The sequence below is a fragment of the Mobula birostris genome, chromosome 2 (genome assembly GCF_030028105.1).
Source record: "Mobula birostris isolate sMobBir1 chromosome 2, sMobBir1.hap1, whole genome shotgun sequence".
NCBI lineage: Eukaryota > Metazoa > Chordata > Chondrichthyes > Myliobatiformes > Myliobatidae > Mobula > Mobula birostris.
The window spans coordinates 23,491,058-23,504,383 of NC_092371.1; the positions used below are offsets into that span (position 1 = coordinate 23,491,058).

A 13,326-nucleotide genomic window follows, 5' to 3' on the forward strand; every position below is an offset into this window, starting at 1 on the left:
GAGGAAATATCATACACAGGGGAAGTCAACCAAGTGGAAGAAAAGGGGTATAAATGTACAGAGCAGTTGGGTTTATTAGGAATAGGAAAAGGAACATCAAGAAATATGGAAGAAACATGGGGTGAACTAGAATCCATTCCCCCAGCTTCAGTTTTAGTGACAGACAATTCATTAGTCTTCAACTTGTCTTTTTAGTTAATGAGATTTGTACCTGTTTTTTGGAAATCCTTTGTTTTTTTAAGCCTTTGTCCTTTATGCTTTGTGTTTTAGAAATGATTTGAGTTTTAGAAATAATTTGTAATTTGGAAATGTTTAAGACAGAAATCCCCTGAGTTTTAAATTAAGAATGTTGTTTGGATTTAAATGTGTGTCACTGAAAAAACCTGCCCGTTTTAATCTACTTTGCTAGCTGGAAGTATGTTCTCCTTGGTAGCGAGAGGGGACCCACCGCTCAAGTAGTGAGTACTGGTAGCTAAAACTCACCATTGAAAATAAACAGGGAAGTAAGCTAATATTTGAAGATTGGGTAGCAACATTATAATCTCCCTTTAGTGCAAGTACTTGGGGATATTTATATCTGATAGGGCTAAAGGTCTTTGTACAAGTTTAGAACCTCACAGTCAGAAAACCCAATACCATCACAAGAGGATGTGAAAGACGTGATCGGTTCTGAAGTTTGAAATCAGCAGGGACGAAGTAGATCTCAAGTTTGATCATGCTGAGGTTGCCATTGAGAAAGACCAGAAGTCAGTTATAAACATGCTATGGAAGGAGCCAACAACTGCTGAATTCATCACCGCCTACATCCAGCCTGTCCTCCCCAACAGCCAAACTCCAAAGACAGAGACAACAAAAACAGTGCTGCAGGAAAATTATCAAGGAACTAAAATCTCTATTCAGACAACATCTCACAGAAATCTGAAAACAACCAACCATCAGTAGTTTCCACTGAGCCGAGTTAACACTGAAATTCCCCATAAACAGCACTGGTCTCCCTACCTGAAAACAACAAGGCTGCTTTGTGGAGAATGATCAAGAGATTCAGGACTAATAAACCACATCTGCAAAGCTTTCTTGAATAAAGCTTGCCATAGCTCAAAAGGAACTACCTGTATCTGAAAGATGGTCCCATTGTAAACTCCTGACATGAAGGGTCAACTTTATTCAGTGACCTATGATCAACCTTACTTAGCATATACATTTACACATATTAGCAATTGGCTATAGTGTGTTGGTGTGACATGTAACAAAAAATAAAATTCAACAATTATATAAAAAAATACATAAAATAAAGCTAGAGGTCAAAGTACGGATATGGAACAAAATAAGCCTTAGACCACCTGGTCCATATGAACACCTATGTCAGGATACTGTTCATCGACTATAGCTCAGCATTTAACACCAGTATTCCCACAATCCTGATTGAGAAGTTACAGAACCTGGACCTTCGTACCACCCTCTGCAATTGACTCCTTGACTTCCAAACCGGAAGACCACAATCTATGCAATTTGGTGATAATATCTCCTCCTTGCTGATTATCAACACTGGTGCACCTCAGATGTGTGTGCTTAGCCCACTGCTCTACTCTCTCTATACCCATGACTGTGTGGCTAGGCATAGCTCAAATACCATCTATAAATTTGCTGATGATACAACCATTGTTGGTAGAATCTCAGGTGGCAATGACAGAGCGTACAGGAGTGAGATATGCCAACTAGTGGAGTGGTGTCGCAGCAACAACCTGGCACTCAACATCAGTAAGATGAAAGAGCTGATTGTGGACTTCAGGAAGGACAAGAAGAAGGAACACATACCAATCTTCATAGAGGGATCATTAGTGGAGAGAGTGAGCAGTTTCAAGTTCTTGGGTGTCAAGACGTCTGAGGACCTAACCTGGTCCCAACATATCGATGCAGTTATAAGGAAGACAAGACAGTGACTAAATTTCATTAGGAATTTGAAGATATTTGGTATGTCAACCAAAACACTCAAACTTCTATAGTTGTACCGTGGAGAGCATTCTGACAGGCTGCACCACTGTCTGGTATGGGGGATGGGGGCTACTGCACAGGACTGAAAGAAGCTGCAGAGGGTCATAAATTCAGGCAGTTCCATCTTGGGTACTAGCCTACAAATTACCCAGGACATCTTCAAGGAGCGGTGTCTCAGGAAGACAGCACCCAGGACATGCCCTTTTCTCACTTTTACCATCAGGTAGGAGATACAGAAGCCTGAAGGCAAACACAATGATTCAGGAACAGCTTCTTCCCCTCTGCCATCCAATTCCCAAATGGACATTGAACCAGTGAACACTACCTCACTTTTATTATTTTTGTTTTTGCACAATTTTTCATCTACTGAATATACATATACTATAATTTATTTATTATTTTTGCCTAGATTATGTATTACATTGAACTGCTGCTGCTAAGTTAACAAATTTCAAGACACATGCCGGTGATAATAAATCTGATTCTGATGAGCATTAATGAAGAATATACAGTGGGTGCAGAGAGCAAATAAGGTCCAACAACTTATCAACAACCAAACCATACATGGATACCAACCCATTGAAAGCCAAGGATGGAGATAAAGAACAAACAAGCAGTCAACACCTGCTGGAAGGAGGACTTCAAAGAACCTCTCATTGGAACATGACTTTGCTGCTACTTTATTTGCCTCCAGATTGCAATCTAGGCATAATCACGGACCCACACGGGACTGACAAGTCTTTTCAGTAAGGGTGAAACAGCAAGACCTTTGAAGCAGATGACATCCTCAGTGAAGCATTAAAACATCATAGAGCGCGAGTGCTGATACATATTCATGAAATCAGTTTCCTTAAAAAAGAGTAGACCATACGAGGGGGGTCTCAGGTTTAATGTGAGAAGAGTTTCTGTGCCCACCACTCCTTCAGACAGTAAACCCCAGAAACTATTTTCCAGGTCTCCCCTCACTTTAAATCAATTCCCTTGGTTTTTGATTCCTCAGCCAAGGAAAATAGCTCCTTCCTATTTCCTCAATTTTATGCGCCTCAATCAATTATTCCCTCAGGACAAGGATCCTCAAAGGCGCAGCACAGGTGGTGAAGAAGATATGGGATACCTGCCTTCATTACATCTGGGACACAGAGTATGAGAACAAGGTGCAACTGTAGAAAGCATTGACTAGACCACACCACTGGAAGGATTTGATTGCACTGGAGAGGATGCAAAGAAGGTTCATTAAGAACTTGCCTGGGATGGAGTGTAATGATGAGAGACTAGCTGGGTTGGATATGATTCCCTGGAACAGCGGAAGCTGGTGGACGGGCGGGAGAGTGTGGGGGAAGAGAGACGTGATAGATGTATATAATATTTAAGGACGTAGATATGGAGAAAAGTTTCCTATCATGTCTCTAATAGAGACATCTGAAACTACAGGACACACTTTGCATAAGGGGTTTACAGGGGATCTGAAGAACGTTTTATTTTCACCCTTAGAGAAGCTATAACCTGAATGTGCTGTCGGGAATGTGGTGGAGGCAGGCAATCTCCCAGCATTTAAGATGCCAACACATAGAAGGCCACAGACACAGAGCTGGTAAAAGAGATCAGTATAGACGAGTGTCTAATTGTCTACATGGACAAAATGGGCTGAAGGACCCATTTTTGTGTTGTTTGACACTCTGACAAGACTGCAGAATTGGCAGCCACTTTCACGCAGAAATGCAGAGCGGATCATCTCAGCTTTCTCCCAAGGTCCCTGCACAGAAGCCAGACTTTCAGGCAATTCATGCCATGCAATATAAAGAAACACCCAAGAGTTCTGATCACAGTCAAGACGATGAAACCAGTAAACACCCCTGCTGCAGTTACGTACCAAAACTACCCAAGCAGTTTTCAAATGGTCCCAACACAGACACCCACATGACAACATGTGAAGTTGCCTAGCTACATCCTACCCACAGAAAGTAGGACAAATCCTATCCAGCTAATTTTCATTCTGTCCACTCTCAATCATCAGCCATGATAGAAAACGTCTTCTGTAATGTTATTATGCACTACTGGCCTGCTCAACGATACTGAACCAGGTCCATTCACCATCAGTTCAAAATGGGCAAGGGAACCACCTGGTCATCACTGTCACGCACTAGAACTTGCTTTGCTATATTCATATCGGGTCAGAGTAACTGAGCATGGAAGCAAGCCTTTTGGCCCAACTGTTCCAACCTGACCACAGCATCCTCCTGGTTAGTCCTAGATGCCCGCTCATTTCAGGTACTCGTTACCCCTTGGGTAAAATAGTTACCTCTCAAGGACTCTTAAACATCTCCTGTCTAATCTTATATACCCTCTAGGGCAAGATTCCCAACCTGAGGTCCACTGACGCCTCAGTTAAAGGTAGGAGTCCACGGCATTAAAAAAAGAACAAGGCTGGCAATCCCTGCTCTAGGGTACCTATACCCTGTAGTTTTGGGCTCCCCGAGCCTGGAGAAAAGACTGGATGGTCCACCTTATCCACACCCCTCATAAAATTACTAATTTTTCTGCAGTCACTTCTCATTCATCTCTGCTCCAAGAAATAAAGATCCAGTGGGGCTGATCTCTCCCTACAACTCATGCCTTGTAATTCAGGCAGCATCCTCATAAATCCCTCCTGCACCCTCTCCAGCCTTTCCTACAAAGATGACCAAAACTGTACACAATACTCTGTGCTGCCTTACCAGCGACTTGCATAAATGCAGCCTACACTCAATGGCCACTTGATTAGGTATGGGAGGCAGCCAATAAAATGGCCACGGTGTATTTCTCTGTGTTTGTGGTCTTCTGCTGCTGTAAGGTTTGATATGCTGTGCATTCAGAGATGTTCTTCTACACAATACGGTTGTAACGTGTGGTTATCTGAGTCACTGTCACCTTCCTGTCAGCTTGAACCAGTCTGGCCATTCTCCTCTGACCTCTCTCAAAAACAAGGCATTTTTGCCCACCGAACTGCCGCTCACTGGATTATTTTTGTTTTTCACACCATCCTCTGTAAGCTCGACAGACTGTTGTGCCTTAAAATCCCAGGAGATCAGCAGTTTGAGTTACTCCGACCACCCTGTCTGGCACCAAAAATCATTCCAAAGGTCAAAGTCACTTGGATCACATTTCTTTCCCATTTTGATGTTTGGTCTGAACAACAACTGAACCTTTTGGCCATGTCTGCATGTTTTTATGCATTGAGGTGCTGCCACGTGACAGGCTGATTAGGTATTTACATTAATGAGCAGGCGTACAAGTATACCTAGTAAAGTGACAGTGAGTGTAATGTCCCTCCTGCTAAACTTATTGCCCTGACTAATAAAGGCTAGCATGCTGAACACCTTTACCATCTTGCCTGCCGCTTTCAGTTATACTCCCAGGCCCCTCTGTTCCACGACAGCCGTCAGCGCTCTGCTATTCACTGGACAAGTTCTACCTTGATTTGACTGTCCATAATGCATCACCTTACAGTTAAGTAAATTGTCATTCATTTGCCATTGCTCAGTCCATCTCCCTGCACTGATGCACATTTGGTGAGACAGAGACAACCTGACCCCGAGACTAGTCCTATTCAGCCATGGCTAGAACCTCAGAATCTCTCTTGTCTCGGTATCGCTTCAAAACTGCGTTCATTGAATAGAAGGCTGACAAACGCTAAGTGCCAGAGGTGGGAAAAATGTGGCTTCACTCAACTTTTCCTTTGTGATTATTTAGCTAACAGTGGCTAAGGGGAAAGTGATCGAGGTAGGACATTCAGAAGAATTACTTCCATTATCCAACAGATGCCCTGCACTGCAGATGTGCTTTGATCCAGTATTTTTGTCATCGGCTTTCAGCGCACTGCTGATCTTCCTCTTTCAGATGATTAACAGCATAAATCTCAGCTTCCTGTCAGAAAAGCAATGCAACCAGACCAAGAGCTCGCAGTGACATGCACCTGCCTCTCTCAAACTCACAGACTGTGGGGATGGCATTTCACTGAGCAAATCTTTATAGCCATGTCCAGCCCAGACCGGGCCAGGGTCAGAAACGCAGGCAGTTTGCAGAGTTGTTGCCACTGATTCTTTCATTTAACGTCGAGGAAATTACCTGGGTGAAAGTAATGCAGGTAACACCACAGGAGCACGGTGCCGATAGCAAATCTTCAAAAGGATCGCGTGATCCCCAGCCTGGGGAAAGGAAAGTACTTGTTGCTGAAGATAGGCATATTACAGGTTAGGGTAGCAAAAATCTACTCAAGCTCAGAGAGTGAACAGCAGAAATGAGGAGAGCATTAAAACCACAGCTGACCTTAAAAAGACATAAACTGCCCATAATCTACCATCCAGATCTCTGCAGAGAATAAAAATGACCAGACAGGAGCACACGCAAGCAGAGTTTTGTGTCTAGTCACATCAATTCCCATGACAAAGCATGGGGATATGAAAATAATAACAATGCCTTAATAGAACAGTTGGTACACACAGTGGAACTTGACACTCAACAAGGAATGTTGCAAACCAGCTGATGTGGGCCATGAGGCATCCTGACATCAAGTTCAAGAGCAGTGAAATCGGACAAATGTGCAAGCTGCCTGTGCAAGAGCCCACATCTCTCTCAGTACCAAGATGGCGCCCACCATAGCAGTTCACGCCTCCAGCTTCCCAGCTCCAGCCTAAAGAAGAGAGCTGACTGAGTGGTGCTTGTATTAGCAGTGAAGGGATCAATTCAAGGCAACATCCCACTCACGTGAGGGATTCCATTCCAAGGAGCGAATGCACAGTGTATATCCCAGCCACGCCAAGTTCAACATCTGAACCATAACCAGAACCAACTGATTTGTCCTCAGAATCCACCATTTAAACTGGGAGAAATCCTGATGCACAGCAGAGGAAAAGGGGAGGTGCAATATCCGACCAAGAACAACAATCAAGCAGGTAACAGCAGATAATCTGGGGGCTACAAGAAAAATAAAGCACAATAGTCAGCTATCAGGTCTAAACACAAGAGCTGAATGACTCTACCAAGGGATATGTTACGCCTTTTTTCTGTAATTCATCAATTTTCCTGCATAAAAAATAAAACTGAGTCCAGTATGTTTCACATGCTCAGAGCAAAATGTTTCATCTTACTACAGATTATTCCTCCTCAGAAGTTCAAAGTTCAAGGTAAAATGTATTATCAGAGTACATACATGTCACCATATACAACCTTGAGATTCTTTTTCTGCGGGCATACTTAACAAATCTATAGAACAGCAACTGGAAACAGGATCAATGAGCAAAAAACTGCATGTGCAAATATAAATAAATAGTAATAAATAACATCGAATTGTAAAGATTACATCATAAGCTGCAGCAAATGTCACCATGTGTAAATCATAAATTCATACAGGATCAAATATGGTTTCAGTCTTGGTTGATCCTGCACAGGCCAGCTACGAAATCTCATTCTGCACATCAACGACACAGCTCAGTGCTACTCCTAACCACGAGATCGATGACCTGGACCCGCCAGATCATTCAAAATCTCCCGGAAAAGTACAGCACCTTTGTAGAACTGTAACAGTCCGGTGGGGGTGGGAACCAGACTCAGGATAGGACGGATGGTTCAAAAAGTAAAGACAGCATGCAGTCAGACTGTCAGAAAGGGCAGGCAGATGATAGGACAAAATTGCAGCCGGCAGGGTGAGTATCAGTGCATTAGGGATGCAGAATCAAAAAGGGTAGTAAATACAGTACTCAAAGCGTTACATCTCAATGTATGAAGTATAAAAAATAAGGTGGATGATCTTGCACTCTTACGGATTGTCAGGTTATGATGTCGTGGCCATCACTGAATCATGGCTGAAGGATAGTTGTAGTTGGGCGCTTAGCATCCAAGGTTTTTTTTAAGATTATGAGGACACCCAGTCCTCATTTATTTTCATTTAGGAATGCATGCATTAAAAAATGGTACAATGTTCCTCCGGTATGATATCACAGAAACACAGGACAGACCAAGACCAAAACTGACAAAAACCATGCAATTATAACATATAGTTACAACAGTGCAAAGCAATACCGTAATTTGATAAGAGCAGACCATGGGCACGGTAAAAAAAAGTCTCAAAGTCCCGATAGCCCCAACATCTCACGCAGATGGTAGAAGGAAGAAACGCTCCCTGCCGTAAGCTTCCAGCGCCACAAACTTGCCGATGCAGCATCCTGGAAGCACCCGACCACAGTCCGACTCTGAGTCTGTCCGAAAACTTCGAGCCTCCGACCAGCCCTCCGACACCGAGCACCATCTCTGCCGAGCGCTTCGACCCCGGCCGCCAAGCAACAGGCAAAGCTGTGGATTCAGGGCCTTCCCCTCCGGAAATTTCCGATCACACAGTAGCAGCGGCAGCGAAGCAGGCATTTCAGAAGTTTCACCAGATGTTCCTCCGTGCTCTCACATCTGCCTCCATCAAATCAGAATTGTGCACGGCATCCTACTTGACAGATTACAGATATTTATCACCGGAGAGTTCGCGCACACTGCGTTGCGCCACCATCTTCTCCTCCTCCCGAAGTTCAAGTTACACTTTGTTTCGATGGGATAGGAAGGCAGGCAGCCGTGACATGGCTCTGCTGGTAAAGAATGGCATCAAATCATTGGAAAGATGTGACACAGGATCGGAAGATGTTGAATCTTTGTGGGTTGAGTTAAGAAACTGCAAGGGTAAAAGGACCCCGATGGCAGTTATATACAGGCCTCCCAACAGTAGCAGGGATTTGGACTACAGATTACACAGGAAATAGAAAAGGCATGTCAAAAGGGCAATGTTACGGTACTCATGGGAGATTTCAACATGCAGGCAGTTTGGGAAAATGAGGTTGTTAATGGATTTCAAGACAGTGAATTTGTTGAATGCCTACGAGATGGCTTTTTAGAGCAGTTTATCGTTGAGCTGACTAAGGGATCAGCTATACTGGATTGGGTGTTATGTAATGAACCTGAGGCGATTAGGGGGAAAATGAAGTCTGACATAGCAGTGTTTCAGTGGCGTTAAGGAAATTACAGTGGTATGAGAGAGGAGTTAGTCAAAGTAAATTGGAAGGAGATGCTGGCAGGGATAACAGCAGAGCAGCAATGGTGAGAGCTTCTGGGAAAAATAAGGAAGGTGCAGGATAGATGCATTCTGAAAACAAAGAAATACTCAAATGGCAAACTTGTATAACCATGGCTGACAAGAGAAGTCAAAGCTAATGTAAAAACAAAAGAGAGGGAATACAACAAAGTAAAAAAATAGCGGGACGACAGAGGATTGAGAAACTTTTAGAAACCTACAGAGAGCAACTAAAAGAATCACTAGTGGGGAAAAGATGAAATATGAAAGCAAACTAGCAAGCAATATCAAGGTGGATAGAAAATCCCTTTAAGTACGTAAAAAATATTACAGAAACGAGAGTGGAAATAGGACCGCTAGAAAATGAGGCAGCAGAAATAATAATGGAGGACAAGGAGATGGCAGATGAACTAAATGAGTATTTTGCATTAGTCTTCACTGCAGAAGGCACTAACAGTGTGCCAGATGTTGACGGGTGTGAGGGAACAGAAAGGAGTGCAGTTACTATTACAAGGGAGAAGTTGCTCAAAAAGCTGAAAGACATAAAAGGTACATATGTCACCCAGGCCAGATGAACTGCACCCTAGGGTTCTGAAGGAGGTAGCGGTAGAGATTGTGCAGGCATTAGTAATGATATTTCAAAAATCATTGGACTCTGGGAGGACTGGAAAATTGTAAATGTCACTCCACTCTTTAAGAAAGGAGGGAAGCAGCAGGAAGGAAATTGTACACCAGTTAGCCTGACCTCAGTGGTCGGGAAGATGTTGGAGTCAATTGTTAAGGATGGGGTTATGGAGTACTGTACTTGGTGACACAGGACAAGATGGGACAAAGTCAGTATGGTTTCCTTAAGGGACAATCTTGCCTGCTGAACTTGTTGGACTTCTTTGAGGAGATTACAAGTAGGATAGATAAAGGGGATGTAGTAGATGTTGTATATTTGGCCTTTCAGAAGGCCTTTGACAAGGTGCCACATGAGGCTGCTTACCAAGTTAAGAGCCCATGGTATTACAGGAAAGTTACTGGCATGGTTAGAGCATTGGCTGATTGATAGGGGCCAGCAAGTGGGAATAAAAGGATCCTTTTCTGCCAGTTAGCTGTGAATGACTAGGGATGTCCCGCAGGGGTCGGTGTTGGGACCACTTCTTTTTATGCTGTATACAAATGATTTGGCTGATGGAATTGGTGGCTTTGTTGCCAGGTTTACAGATGATACAAAGACTAGTGGAGGGGTAGACAGTATTGGGGAAAACAGGAAGGCCAGGAAGGCTGCAGAAGAACTTGCACAGATTAGGAGAATGGGTAAGAAAGTGGCAAATGGAATATGATGTTGGAAAATGCATGGTCATGCTCTTTGGTAGAAGAAGTAAGTGTGTAGACTACTTTCTAAATGGAGAGAAAATCTAAAAATCTGCAACTCAAAGGGACTTGGAAGTCCTTGTGCAGAACACTGTAAAGGTTAACTTGCAGGTAGAGTCCATGGTGAGGAAGGCAAATGCAATGTTAGCATTAATTTCATAAAGTCTAGAATAAAAGAGCAGGGATCTGACACTAAGGCTTTATAAGGCACTGGTGAGGCCTCACCTTGAGAATTGTGAACAGTTTTGGCTCCTTATCTAAGAAAGGATGTGTTGGCATTGGAGAAGGTTCAGAGGAGATTCACAAGGATGATTCCAGGAATGAAAAAGTTATCGTATGAAGAACATTTGATGGCTCTGGGCCTGTACTCGCTGGAATTCAGGAGGATGAGGGGGGGATCTCACTGAAATCTTTTGAATGTTGAAATGCCTCGACAGAGTAGATGTGGAAAGGATGCTTGCCATGGTGGGGGAGTCTAGGACAAGAGGGCACAGCCTCAGGTAGAGGGGCATCCATTTAAAACAGAGATGCAGAGAAATTTATTTAGCCAGAGGGTGGTGACTTTGTGGAATTTGTTACCACGGGCAGCTGTGGAGGCCATGTCATTGGGTATATTTAGGGCAGAGATTGATAGGTTCTTGACAGGCCAAGGCATCAAAGGGAGAAATCTAGGGAGTGGGGCTGAGGCAGTGAAATGTTTGAATGGTGGAGCAGACTCGATGGGTCAAATGGCCTAATTCTGCTCTTGTGTTATGGTCTTGTGTCCATGACTACAGCAGGATACAGATCAAATGGAAAGTTGGAAAGAGTGCTGGCACAGTTGAACCCTGGGATGTGCAAAATGATGCATTTTGGGAAGTCAAGTATAACATATTCAGTAAACAGTAGGGTAAAGGAATGCTGATGAACAGAGGGAACTTTGGGATCAAGTCCCTAGTTCTCCAGAATTGGTACATAGGTCCACAGGGTAGTGAAGAAAGCTTACGGCATGCATTCCTTCATGGATCAAGACAGAGAATACAAGTTGGGACATCATGTTGCAACTTTACAAAATAATGGCTAGACTGTATGAGAAGTATTGCCTGCATTTCTGGTCACCACGCTACAGGGAAGATACGGTGTGCAAAGAAGATTCAATATGACGTTACTTGAATTGGAGGACTTCAGATGAGGGGAGAGGTTGGACGGCTGGGCTTGTTTTCGCTGCAGGAAGGGGTGCACTGATTAGAGGTATATATAAATACAAGAGTCTTGAATACCCACAAGAATCTTTTTCCTCTTTCTTTTTCAATCTTTTTATTAGTTTCATAAAATATAAACGTGACATAATAGTAGTACAAAGTTATTGGGAATACATTGTTATAATTAACATGAGTAATTATAAAGCCAATTAATACTTAATTGACAAAACTCAATGGTATTGGTATCAAAGCCAAAAGAGCACAGGTTTAAAGAGGAGAGAATAGAATTAAACAAAATAATAGTTGATAGCAGGAATGCATTGCTGTGCTGTACAATTTGATGGCTTCATCTTTGCCCATGATCTCGGCATTACCAGACAGAAGAACCTTGAGGTCAGAGAGCTCAGAGTGAGACACCGGATTACAATCTAAACAAAAGCCACAAACTCAGTCTTAGCAAAACATTAATGTTTCAAACCAGGACCGACGCCATACTCAAATATCATCCAAGGATGCTAGTTAGTCAAACAGTAGTAATAACATCTGATTAGTGGATTAGTCCATCTGCTCAGTTACAAAAAATACAGACAAGATATCAAAGTTGAATCAATACCACTCTATATTGCTTAAGAACATGGGTAGCACAGTTAGAAAGTTTGCAAATGACACCGCAATTGATGGTACAGTGGACAGTGAGGAAGGCCATCTAAGATTACAACAGGTCTAGTGAGCTGAGGAATAGCAAATGGAGTTTAATTCAGATAAATGTGAGGTGTTGCATTTTGGCGAGACAAACTGGGACAGGAGCTGCACAGTAAATGGTAGGGTCCTGTAGCATAGGAGGCTGAGAGATGACTTTTACAGAGATTTACAAAATCATGAGGGGCAAAGGTGAATAGCCACAGTGATTTCCCCAGGGTAAAGGAGCCTAAAACTAGAGGGAACAAATTTAAAATGAGAGGGGAAAGATTTAAAAGGGTCCCAAGAAGGACTTTTACCACTCAGGTGGTGTAACATATGGAGTAAGCTGCCATAGGAAGTAGTACATTCAGATACAATTATAACATTTAAAAGGCATTCAAACTGATACATGGATAGGAAAGTTTATAGGGATATGGGCATGTATCAAGCAAATGGGACTAGCTCAATTAGACAATTTTGATCAGCACGACACCCTCACCATTATGTATTGTGTCATATGATGTAGGTGATCATGGTCTCATGACCAGGATTGTTCGTGGCAAATTTTTTCTGAAGTGATTTGCCATTGCCTTCTTCTGGGCAGTGTGTTTACAAGACAGGTGACCCCAGCCGTCATCAGTACTCTTCAGAGTGGTTGTCAGTGGTTGCATAACCAGGACTTGTGATATCCACCAGCTGTTCATACAACCGTCCACCACCTGGCTCCCATGGTTTCATGTGACACTGAGCAGGTGCTACACCTTGCCCAAAGGTGACCTGAGGGCTAGCGGAGGGAAGGAAGTGCCTTTACACCTCCTCTAGTGGAGACGCATCTCTACCCCGCCACTCATCGGTATGGACAAGTTGGGCTAAAAGGCCTGTTTTCCGTGCTGATAACTCTATCACCACTCTGATAAACCTTGCAGATTCCAGGTGGGAAGGTGACTTGCTTCACCACACTTTGTTTTCCCTGTGACTGGGCACACCTGAAGAGGCTTATAAGCATGATTCATGTTTTTTCTTCCT

At 43.2% G+C, this 13,326-nt stretch overlaps 1 protein-coding gene across 7 annotated transcripts in view; it reads right to left on the bottom strand.

Annotated features, from left to right (window-relative positions):
- LOC140185265 (engulfment and cell motility protein 2) overlaps positions 1–13,326 on the bottom strand; it is a 228,658-nt gene that overhangs the window by 157,305 nt on the left and 58,027 nt on the right. The gene's annotated exons all lie outside the window — the stretch shown is intronic.